This window comes from Pongo pygmaeus, chromosome 3, assembly GCF_028885625.2.
Source record: "Pongo pygmaeus isolate AG05252 chromosome 3, NHGRI_mPonPyg2-v2.0_pri, whole genome shotgun sequence".
In the NCBI taxonomy this organism is placed as follows: Eukaryota; Metazoa; Chordata; class Mammalia; order Primates; family Hominidae; genus Pongo; species Pongo pygmaeus.
Window position 1 is genome coordinate 28,410,376 of NC_072376.2, and position 12,278 is coordinate 28,422,653.

The following is a 12,278-nucleotide window of genomic DNA, read 5'->3' on the forward strand; positions in this document are numbered from 1 at the left end:
ATGTAATCTTAGGCAAGTTATTTAGTATCTCTGTGTCTTAGTTTGTCAGCTGTAAAATGGTGTTAATAATAAAAATAATAGTATCTACTTCAAGTTGTTGTCAGGCAAAGGAGTGTTAATATAGAACAAGACATCTGTTTTTATGCCTTGAAAGATTCCCATGTCTATTTTTTTTGAAGTAATAAATAAAATTATTTTCTTATTTAGAAAAAAAAACACATCAGCTGTAAAAAATATGGAAAATAAAGCAAATAACAAATAATAAAATTTAATCATGCTGAATACCAAAACTCAGAAGTAACTATTATTTCATCTAATCATTTTATTTATTTAATAGGAATATCTTCCTTATAGTAAATATACTTTTACAATACCATTTTTAATGATTGCATAGTATATACTTCACTAGGTTAAATCATAATTTATCTACTATGTAATATCTAAGGAGTCCTCAACTTCTCATCTGCTAAGTACACAGTAGTAAGCCCATACCTCTTAGTGTAATTGGGAAAATTAAGTTAGGTAATGCATATAGACAATAAAACTTTTGAGTCCAGAACAAATGTTAGCTATTGTTATTATTTAGTAATTATAATTGAAAGTATTTTAATTTTGTTATAACTCTTTTACATATTTCATTGTATATTGGGGAAATTCAGACACCCTGAATTATTAACACACATATTATACACATTATTAAGATTTTAAACCTAAAAAGCACTTTTAAATTGAAGTTAAGCATATCTGTTTTAACTACATTTTTCTTTTTTTCCCTCCAAGGAAATTAAATTCTCAGAATCCCTTCTCATTTTCCTTTCCTATTTCAAAAGACTCACTTCAACAGTCCTCCAAGCAAAGACTTAGTACACCCTTTAAATTACACGATTATAATATGCACAGACTCATTTATTACCTGCTACGCAGTTAATAGGATTATTTTGCCCTGAACCATCTTTTAATATATTTAGAGGTGATTTTCTAATGCAAATAATTTAATTTTATATCTATACTATAGGGAAATTATTTTAGTTTGCAAAGATGTGAAATGTAAACTGTGGAAAATACTAGTGAGAAACTGAATAATTATTTTGTTTTAGATTTTAAAAACAAATATTAATATTTGCTCTATATTCTTTATTAAAAAATACATAGCATGCAAATAACTGCAATTTAAAATTATTAATATGATCTCTAAATATGAGCTTACATGTTTAACCAATATGCAAAATTTTCATATAAAGGCTAAGTTAAAAAATTCTGAGATTTTTGTCATGTGCTGCCAGTCCAAGATCCCAAAACACTTTGTGTATATTTCTTAGATTAGGGCCCTTTGATACTTGTAAAACAAAGAACATATTGTCTTTAATGATGAAACCTTTATTAGGATGTAAACTTGTGAATTTTATTGACTGTGTAGTTTATAGCATATACATTGTTCCTGTCTTGACATTGTTTTACTTAGTAATTATTATTTAATATTATACACTAATATGCACATCCATTGTCATAGAACTATAAGAAATGATTTTAATAAGTGATAAAGTAGTACAGATTACTATGACACATTTAGTAATCAATATAACTTTTAATATTATTCTGAGATCCATCTCTATTTATAATCCAACTGCCCTGTGTTAATTTGTATAAACAAAATAGTACTTACAAAATGGAGAGTATGCAAACAATGAAAACCAGTCTTTTTTTCCTGAGTATTATCATTATTTATTGTCAGGAATGCAATAGATTTCAAAATTGTATGATCCATCTGGAGAATCGTAGTAAGAATCTGAAGCTGTGTCTGAGCATCAAAGTAAAAGGGTCAATTGGTAATGTTTGTTTAAAAAGTAATAAATGTTAAGGAGATTAGTAATATCTATGCTATGTATTAATCATGCCCAATAAAGTCACTTTCTCACAACAAATTTTTCTCATTTTCAATTCCTCTTTGGCTTATTATTTCTTTATTAGGCAAGTTTCTTGCAGCTGCAAGAAATAGAATCAAATAAAGGTGTAGGGTAAAATATAGCAATAAAAATAATTTGATTGGGTTATATAACTGGCATTCTCAGTGTTACATGTATGTTCATGTTCAGAAATAGGTAGACATGGGGCTCTCTCAAATTTATCTAAGAGTAATCTCTTTTTTGACTCTGCGTTGCTTCATTCTTTTTTTTTTTTTTTTGAGATGGAGTCTTGCTCTGCCATCCAGGCTGGAGTGCAGTGGTGCAATCTCGCCTCACTGCAACTTCCGCCTCCCCGGCTCAAGCAATTCTCTGCCTCAGCCTCCTGAGTAGCTGGGATTACAGGCATTCACCACCACACCCAGCTACTTTTTGTATTTTTGGTGGAGACGGGGTTTCACCATCGTGGCCAGGCTGGTCTTGAACTCCTGACCTCGTGATCCACCCGCCTCGGCCTCCCAAAGTGCTGGGATTACAGGCATGAGCCATTGCATCCGGCTGTGTTGCCTTCATTTCAGTGCATTACCTGTCTTGGTGTCGGCAAATGTGACTACCAAAATTTCCAAGTTTTTTATCAGTTTATAAAAGTTAGCAGAAAGGAGTGTCTTTACTCAAAGTTATGGAAGAAATTATGTTGTACTCTCATCCCTGTAGTGAAAAAGGGTAATTAGATTCAAAAGAATAGCATGGACTAATGGTAAGAAGGAAATGGACCATCAAAGGAAATGTAGCCTGTGTAACGGAATGAATGTTTAGGTCCTCCCCAAATTCATATGTTCAAATCCTAACACCAATGTGATGGTATTAGGAGGTGGGACCTTTGGAAGTTGATTAGTTCATGAAGGCGGAACCCTCATGATTGTGATGCGTGCCCTTATTTAAAAAAAAAACAAAACAAACAAAAAAAAACCTAGAGATGGACGTCTGTGAACCAGAAAGTTGGATCTGCATAAATAGAGATAAATTCATGTTTATGGAGAAGACAATTGAATATTGTGAAGATGTCTTTCACTACAATGATCTATAAATTCAAAGCCGTTTCTGTCAAAATCCCAGCTGTCATTTTTGTAGCTGTATGCACTGATACTTAAAGGTATATGAAGATGTAAGGATGCAGTATAGCAAAAATAATTTTGAAAAAGAAGTAGAAAATTGAAGAACTGAAACTATCTAAGTTCAAAATTTATGAAGTCATATAGTTATATGTCAAAAGTTAATAGTTATATGTCAATAGTTATAAAGTCAAAAGTTATAAAGTCGTAACAATTAAGAGTACGCTGGTAGAAGGATAGACATATAGATCAATGGAAATAAACTGAGAGTTTACAGATAAGTTTTTACATCATGGTGAATAAATTTTATACAAAGATGTCAAGAAAATTTAATGGGATTAGAAAACTCTTTAGCAAATGATAGTCAGTCTGTCAGACAGCCACAGGCAAAACAACTTTGACCCTTACTTTGAATCATACACATATATGTAACGGCTAAAACTATACACAAGAATAATGATTCATACAAAATTAAAATATAAATTGAATTCCACCAAAATTAAAAATATTTATAATTGAAATGACACCATTAAAAAATGAAATGACAGGCCATAGACTGAAGGGAAATAATTACAGATTCTATATCTGAGAAAAGGCTTAATGTCAGAATATGCAAAATATTTTAAATCTCAAAATATTTTTAAAACTCCCATTTTTTAAAATGTGTAAAAAGTTTCAATAGACATCTTAATAAAGATTATGTAAAAATAACAAACAAGTACATGAAAACTGGCTCAGTAACATTAGGAAAATAAAAATTGAAATCACCATCAGATACTACTAGACACCTACTAGATAGATTATAATATAAAGACAGACAATGCAAAATATTTTTGAGTATATAGATCAATTAAAACCACCATAAATTTCTTGTAGGAATGTGAAATAACAGTGACACTTCGGAAAATATTTTGGCAGTTTCCTTAAAAATAAAATATAAGAAACAGAAAACCAAATACTGCACGTTCTCACTTATAAGTGGGAACTAAATGATGAGAACTCGTGAATACAAAGATGGGAACAACGCATATGGGGCCTATCAGAGGTTGGAACGTGGGAGACGGGAGAGAATCAGGTGAAATAACTTATTGGTACTTGGCTTACTACCTGGGTGATAAAATCATCTCACAACAAACCCCATGACACAAGTTTACCTATATGACAAACTTGCATAAGTACCCTTGAACTTAAATGTAAAATTAAAACAACAACAACAATGACAAAAACCTAACTCCAAGTAAAAATCAAAGTCCAATAACATCATGCAACTGCAATTACTGATAAAATGCAAAAGGAGAAAATACTGAGTATTGAAGGGGCCAAGGAGCAAATGAAACTCCTTCTGGTGAGGATGTAAATTGTTGCAATCATTTAGAAAACTGTTTCCACTTTTAGGTGTGTGCCAAATAGCAAAGAGTACATCTATACACACGAAAAAGACATGCAACAGAAAGTTTACGACAGCACGGCTCATTTTACTCAAACATCAGAAAGAACCAGAATGTTTATCGATCATGTAATAAATTAATTTTTATGTTCCTTGAATGGACTACTGTACAACAACTAGAATGGAAAATCTACAAATAAGCTTAAGAATACAGAGAAACATTACCAACACAATGTTGAGCAAAACACTGAATGATATATAAAGAAAACTATACAACAAACAAAGGACAACTATATATATTGGTGTGTATATATATATATATATCTTGTTTGCATATTTCATGCAATGAATGTCAAATTCCATTAATCTCATGTAACATAAAAGTTTTGCTTGATTTGATTTGTTCTTGTTTCTATCTTTTCTCTTTCATTTCTTTCTCTTTTTTGTCTTTCTCTTTCTTCCTCTTTATTTTTCTTTGTAATAAGTCCATCCATCTATTTCTTTAATTCCTAGAAATATTAAATGAAAATCTCCTTATTTATTATACATATCCAATTTATTGTGCACAACAAACTTAGTTTCTTTGAACAGGCCATTTTAAAAAGTAATAGACTATTTTAAAAGAAGTTCCAGGTTTGCAGAAAAAATAAGCAGGGTAGGCAGGGTTCCACATACTACCAAGCTAACCCCTCTCAACATAGTTCCCACTAATAATAGCATCTTGCATTTGGTGTGCTATGTAGTTTGGAAATTTGTCCCCATTCAAATTTCATGTTAAAATGTAATCCTCAGTGTTGGAGGGAGGACCTGGTGGGAGGTGTTTTTGTCATGGGGGAAGCTCCCTCACGAATGGCTTGGGCCAACTTTTTGGTGATAAGTGTGCTCTTGCTCTGAGTTCCCTAAAAATCTGGTTGTTTGAATATGTGTGAGAAATCTCCCCTTCAGTCTCTTTCACTTGCTCCTGCTTTCTGCTTTCTACATGTGACGTGTCTGTTCCTGCTTCACCTTCCACCATGATTGAAAGCTCCTTGGCTGGGCATGGTGGCTCACACCTGTAATCCCAGCACTTCGGGAGGTTGAAGCTGGCAGATGGCTTGAGTCCAGGAGTGCAAGACCAGCCTGTGCAACATGATGAGACCCTCGTCTCAGCTATCTGGGAGGTTGAGTCAGGAGGATCACCTGAGCCCAGGAGGTTGTGGCTGCATTAAGCCATGATTGTGCCACTCCACTCTAGAAAATACAAATTATTTTGGTAAAGAAAAAGACAGATTTTGATTTTAATTTTTAAAGCCACACTTTGGCTCTGCTTTAGTATACTAACTTTTGGTCTCCAGGGTTAATTCTTACTCCTATTAAATTATTTTTCTCCATAGCTTTTACACTGTTGATGGGACTAAACTAGTTCAACCATTGTGGAAGACAGTGTGGCGATTCCTCAAGGATCTAGAACTAGAAATACCTTTTGACCCAGCCATCCCATTACTGGTTATATACCCAAAGGATTCTAAATCATGCTGCTATAAAGACACGTGCACATGTATGTTTATTGCGGCACTATTCACAATAGCAAAGACTTGGAACCAACCCAAATGTCCATCAATGACAGACTGGATTAAGAAAATGTGGCACATATACACCATGGAATACTATGCAGCCATGAAAAAGAATGAGCTCATGTCCTTTGTAGGGACATGGATGAAGCTAGAAACCATCATTCTGAGCAAACTATCAGAAGGACAGAAAACCAAACACCGCATGTTCTCACTCATAGGTGGGAATTGAACAATGGGAAAACTTGGACACAGGGTGGGGAACATCACACACCAGGGCCTGTTGTGGGGTGGGGAGGGGGGAGGGATAGCATTAGGAGATGTACCTAATGTAAATGATGAGTTAATGGGGCAACACACCAACATGGCACATGTATACACAAGTAACAAACTGCACATTGTGCACATGTACCTTAGGACTTAAAGTATAATTTTAAAAAAAGTTATTTCTGTCTTATCTCCCTAACCTCTATATCTTTGGCCTTATGAGCATCCATAACTCCTGCCTATTTGTCAAATTAATTGGATGATTACTCCCTTTTCCAAGTTATTAATAAACTCTAATATTGACTGCATCCAGAAAAGATTACCAGTGCCCTTGCCGGGTGCTACCTCTGTGAAATGAAAGAGGCTGTAACTCCTGATCTCTAACCTCCCCTCCTTTCTGATCTTCCTTTTCCTCATTACATGAGGTTTCTCCCTCTCAGCTATTTTTTTTTTCACTTTCAAAAAGAATTTCATGCCCTGAGAGGTTTGTGTGTCTATAGAAGTTTTCTTTAGAAATCAGTTCAAACCACTTACCTGTCATCGTTTTTGTTAATTCTTGTGGTTCACTGTAATGTCTCCAAGTAGCAAATTCTATATTGATAGTTCCATTTTGCATTGAATCTGAAGAATAAGGAGACCAAGTACACTTTTAAGGACACATCACAAGAGAAAAATAGAATTAGGAATAAACTTAGATTTTTGAATTGATTCTTCAACAGTTATTTATTGTGTCCCTTTTATAAGGGCTCAAGTATAACAGAAAGCATCCCTTTTACCTTTTCCCAAATGAAATGTAAGATGTTTCGGGAAGCATGGAAAGAGACATAAGATATTACTAGCACTGCTGTATTATTAAAATAATAGGAAAATTTATTTTGTATGCTTCTGCTTTTATTTCCATGTCTAATCTGTAATTAAATACTGTATGTGTAGAACTCACTATTTCCACTTTTCCCCTTATTTTGCCAAAACTTTGTTGGGAAACTCTGACTAGGTTGAAATAAAAAATAAATCAAAATGTTAATTGTTAGCTGTTGAATAACTACCAATACTTGGTAAATTTAAAAGTAGTTTTTCCCCAAAAGTTTCATACTTGAAGCAAAAATTATGTTTTAGTTGCATAATTTAGAGTAAGTAAAATATTTTCATATGCATTCTCTTAATCTGAGCACCTTTTTGAAATTCATATAATCATCCACATTTTGTAAATGAGGAAATTGGGGTCAGATAGTTTAAATAATTTTTAAGAGTTAAGGATGTCTTAATCCTTAAATAAAAGAACTAAAATAAAAATCCAGATGTTCTTGCTCCAAGTCAGTAACATTGGCATGTTCGTAGGAATAATACTTACTAAGGGTTTACGATATGACAGGAACTATTTTAACTCTTTTATTTGTATTGTCTCATTTAATAATTAAAAGCACTAAATAAAATAACTATTAGTGATATTCTAGGCTTACAAGTGAACAATTATAGGTACTAATTCCATAGCTAGTTGAGAGTTAAGATAGGTATACATTTCACATGTCTGCAACCCATAAAATTCCATATTAATTCCATAGCTAGTTGAGTTAATTTCGTACTTACTTCATAGCTAGTTGAGAGTTAAGATGGGTATACAATTGACATGTCTGTTCCATAGCTAGTTAATTCCATATTAATTCCACAGCTAGTTGAGGGTTAAGATGGGTATACAATTCACATGTTACCCCATAGCATGACACTCACTTTCTGTCACTTCCTGATACTAATTAAACCAAAAAGGATCAAGAATGTAATGTATTATTTTATTTAATTAAGGCCAACACAGAGCAGCTGCTTTTCACTTTCATAGACCCTCCTGTGTATTCTATACATTATAAGTCAGGGGAGTGACCTTATTGCCTGATTTACCAAGGTGTGGTCTGCAGAGCAGTAGCAGTAAATTCACCTAAGAGATTATGGGAAAGGTAGCACCTCAGGCCTCGCCTGCCAGTCCTATTGCATCACAGTTGTCATTTGAATAATACTCCCAGGTGATTCTATATGGATGTTAAAATTTAGAAAGTATTGCCTTAGTGTACCAACGATGACCAAAAACAGTTTTGAAAATTACAGATATAGTTAAGCATTTTTTTAATTTATTTTTTTTAGATTAGGTTTGTGGCTATTTATAAATATAAAATATCTTTGCTCATCGCATCTTTGAACTTTGTAGTGTTCCATGGTTTTATATATTTAAAAGAAATTTGAGAAAACTAATTTTACATTAAGATGTATTGATCCTGCTTTTTCTTTTGTCTTTTAGATTTCACTTATAAAGTCCCATTCAGATTTAATATAGTGTTGACATAAATACTTTGTATATATCAGCAAATTGTGCTACGTTTTTGAGAAATAGCAAGGGAGATATTAGCTTAGTAAACTTGAAGCACAAATTAGAAACTTGTTTCCTAGGGAACATCTAAAATCATATGCAAGAAAATCATGAGAGATAATACATATAAGCCAAACTCTTTTTTTTTCTTTTTTTTTTTTTTTTTTTGAGACGGAGTCTTGCTCTGTCGCCCAGGCTGGAATGCAGTGGTGCGATCTCCGCTCACTGCAAGCTCCGCCTCTCGGGTTCACGCCGTTCTCCTCCCTCAGCCTCAGGAGTAGCTGGTATTACAGGCGCCCACCACCACGCCCGGCTAATTTTTTTTGTATTTTTAGTAAAGACGGGGTTTCACCGTGTTAGCCAGGATGGTTTTGATCTCCTGACCTCGTGATCCACCCGCTTTGGCCTCCCAAAGTGCTGGGATTACCTCCATGAACCACCGCGCCCGGCCGAGCCAAACTCTTTATTTGAATATTACTGTACAGTCATACAGTATCTGTATAGTCATAATTTTTTACACACCTTAACTTTGTGTTCTAAGTTAACATGGTCAGAGGAAATGTTGTATAAAAATATGTGATTTGCATCTGTTTAGAAAAAATAAAGAAGTCCCACATATACATTTATATCCTTGTAAAGCTTGGACATCTAAAGCAAAAAAATAATATGTTCTTTAAAATGAGAGAAAAAAGTTGAAAATTTCAGTCCAGTTGAATACAAAATATTTCTCCAATCCACTCTACTACTGAGGTTATGAATGTACGTTACATCTCTAAATGTAAGGAAATTTACTTTTATACATTGCATCTTTAATTTTTTTGTTTTGTGTCATTTTGAAGGGTTACAGAATTTAAGAGAGTATATCACCTGTTAAAATAAGACTAGCGTTCTGTCTACATTTTCACCCTCAGGCAACAAGTTGACAAATGGACATGAATTTCACCTCTGAGAGTTTCATAAGCTGGTATTGTCCTGACATTGCAAAGTGTTTACCACAAAAATCCTGTACATCCATCATCCAGGGCCAGCGTTTGCCTGATTCTAATTCCATTGACATTGAAATCTACAGCTCTCTGCGAGTCATTTATCACGCTTATTAAAATGTTCCATTGTGAATTGGAATAGCAATTCACTATTATTTCAGAGTGCTGCCCAAGGGGCATTCTATGCAGCAAATCTTAATGCTTTATTGAAATAGTAGTTTGGTTTTAATAAATGATTCTTTGCAAAGGTATCTTGCTTTCATTATGAAAGGTGATGTTCGCTTTCTAAATCTGACATCCTTGCCTAAGATTATGTAGATATCTCAGTTTAATATTGCATTTTCCTGCCCTAAATAGTCCATCCCTAATATTTGAACAATGATATGTCAATTAGATTAATTAGACTATTGTGTGAGAAGTATCTTTTAAAATTCTCTTTGAACTGGAGTCAAATTACCAACATATACTGAACAACTTTGAAATAAGATACATTTCATATGAATAAAAATAAATTTTTTCTTCAGAAAGGAGGCATTGTCACAATAGAGCAGAACATTTTTGAATAGAACTTACTATTTTATACAGCAGACTTTCTCCCACATCAAGATTTGTTACTTTTTTTTTTTTTAGAAACCTTCGACTACATCAGTGCCCACTCCAAAGTTCTCTCTCTCTCTCATATTCACTCTTGCTGTCTATTATTTGCTCATGGTGACATTGTGAATAGCACTATCTATTTGACATCTGACTAGAAAATGAAAAGTAAGTAATTTTGTAAAAGTTCTAATTCCCTTTTTCCCACTTGAAGTTTCAGTCACTGTAAATCCAAAACAATAGATACTCCTTTACTTTGGAAAGAAGGAAGATTGACGTAACTTAAAATAACACGTAACAGTATAGCTGGCATAAATTCATGGTGTTTCCTTTGATAGTTGAAACAGGACTTATGTACTTTCATACTTATTTTCCATCATTAGACAATACAATCATCAAACTACAGGCTAAATTATTTAACCATGGCTACACAGCAAATACGAAGAGATCAAAAATGCAGCTTTTAACAGAGAAATCTTAAATCCTATCCCTGATGCTAAATTGTGCTTCTCAACCTTGACATGTCCCTTTAAATACCTGCTTATTATTTCCTTTTAGTCAGGAAAATTGACTTGGAGACTAACTATATATATAGTTGAATATATATATATATATATATATATATATGTATATACACATATATATTCAAATCTGACCCAGTAACTTTATAGCAATTTAACATCCTGAACCATAGGAGATTTAAAGTTTGAAAGTGACCTTAATTTTTTTGCCCTGCCATCTGATAATTCTGAAATATCTATATGAAAAATTTATAGGGGAGTATGATCCCCATCTATAGCTATAAGCAAGAAAAATGGCATATGATTAGATTTCTTATGCTAGACAGCAAGAAGGTTAGAATATTTGTGTCTGAATGAAAGTGACTCAGACTTCTGCAACCATTAAATCACCACTTTAGTCTCCCTTTTTAACATGTTTTTGGTAATCAAAGTGGAGAAACACTGGATTTTGTTTTAGAAGATTGCCATCTATATACTGTGATTTCAAGCGTGTCTCATAAATGTGGGAGAAAAAAAGAATCTGTATGCACAGAGTTGTCTTTTCTTTTTCAGAATAAACATTTGAAAATGGATCTAGAAATTGTCATAAAGATTCCATTGATTCGCCCTTTTTTCTCAGGAGAATATCCAGCAGTGCCAAAGCTAAATTAAAAAATAATAATAATCTGAAGAAAAGATAGGCATAGACTGCCCATAATGAAGCCCCTGTGCTGATTAGCAAAATCAATTATATTGTTTTAACTCCCATTTTCTGAAATCTGACTTTTAAGAAGCAGGAGAAATTCCAAAACCTGTCACAATTCTGACACATATACACTCCATCAGATGGGAAAACTAAATCACAAAGCATGTGATACTCTGTTTATACAAAGGCCTGACCATAAACATTGGTAGTAACTACAAATGATTTATTAGAGAAGATGCTGGGTAGATAATTAACCAGGGTTCAAAAACAATTATCAAATGAGAAAGGATTCTGTCATCTTTTCTGAACAGATAAGGTATATCTAAAAATTGATTTTAGGAAAACAATTATTTTTCCAATCATAATAATTTTAATAGGATGAATTAATTACTTATTTTATACTCCAAAAGAAGGTGGCTGCAGTGTGTATTTCCACTTGCACCACTTTAAATCTGTTAAGTGGAAATCTTATTTTCCTTCCAGCTACACATACTCAAGACTCTCTGAGAACAATTGAATGATGATGTCTTTTAGTTATAGCTAATGAAATACCTGAAAGAAAATGAGAATTTAAGCAAAACAAAAACAAAAACCTGAAAACAGAAAAAAAAGAAAGTTGCTCTAAATTGATGCTGAAGATTGATTCATAATATCTTTCATGTAAATTCTTATTATATAAGTAATAATAATGCCCAGTGATGTCTTGTTTTTAAATGACTAACCACTACAATTACTACCATTGGAAATATTTGATAGCTTTATTAGGAGCACACGAATCTCCTCATATAGTGCCAACATATTTTCCAACCCTGTTTCTGATTTAAAACTCATAAAAGTTTAGCCTTTGTCTTTTCTGTTAAATAACATTAGTTGTAGAAAATAATTTAATTGATTGTAAATATCAATATGGGAGAGGATTTTT

At 33.0% G+C, this 12,278-nt stretch overlaps 1 long non-coding RNA gene across 1 annotated transcript; it reads left to right on the forward strand.

Annotated features, from left to right (window-relative positions):
- Positions 1-2,891: 2,891 nt before the first annotated feature.
- On the forward strand, positions 2,892-9,803 carry LOC129035205 (uncharacterized). Its single transcript, XR_008502142.1, has 3 exons — positions 2,892-3,054; positions 3,890-4,088; positions 9,485-9,803. It is a non-coding gene; the product is annotated as an uncharacterized LOC129035205 (long non-coding RNA).
- Positions 9,804-12,278: the final 2,475 nt, after the last annotated feature.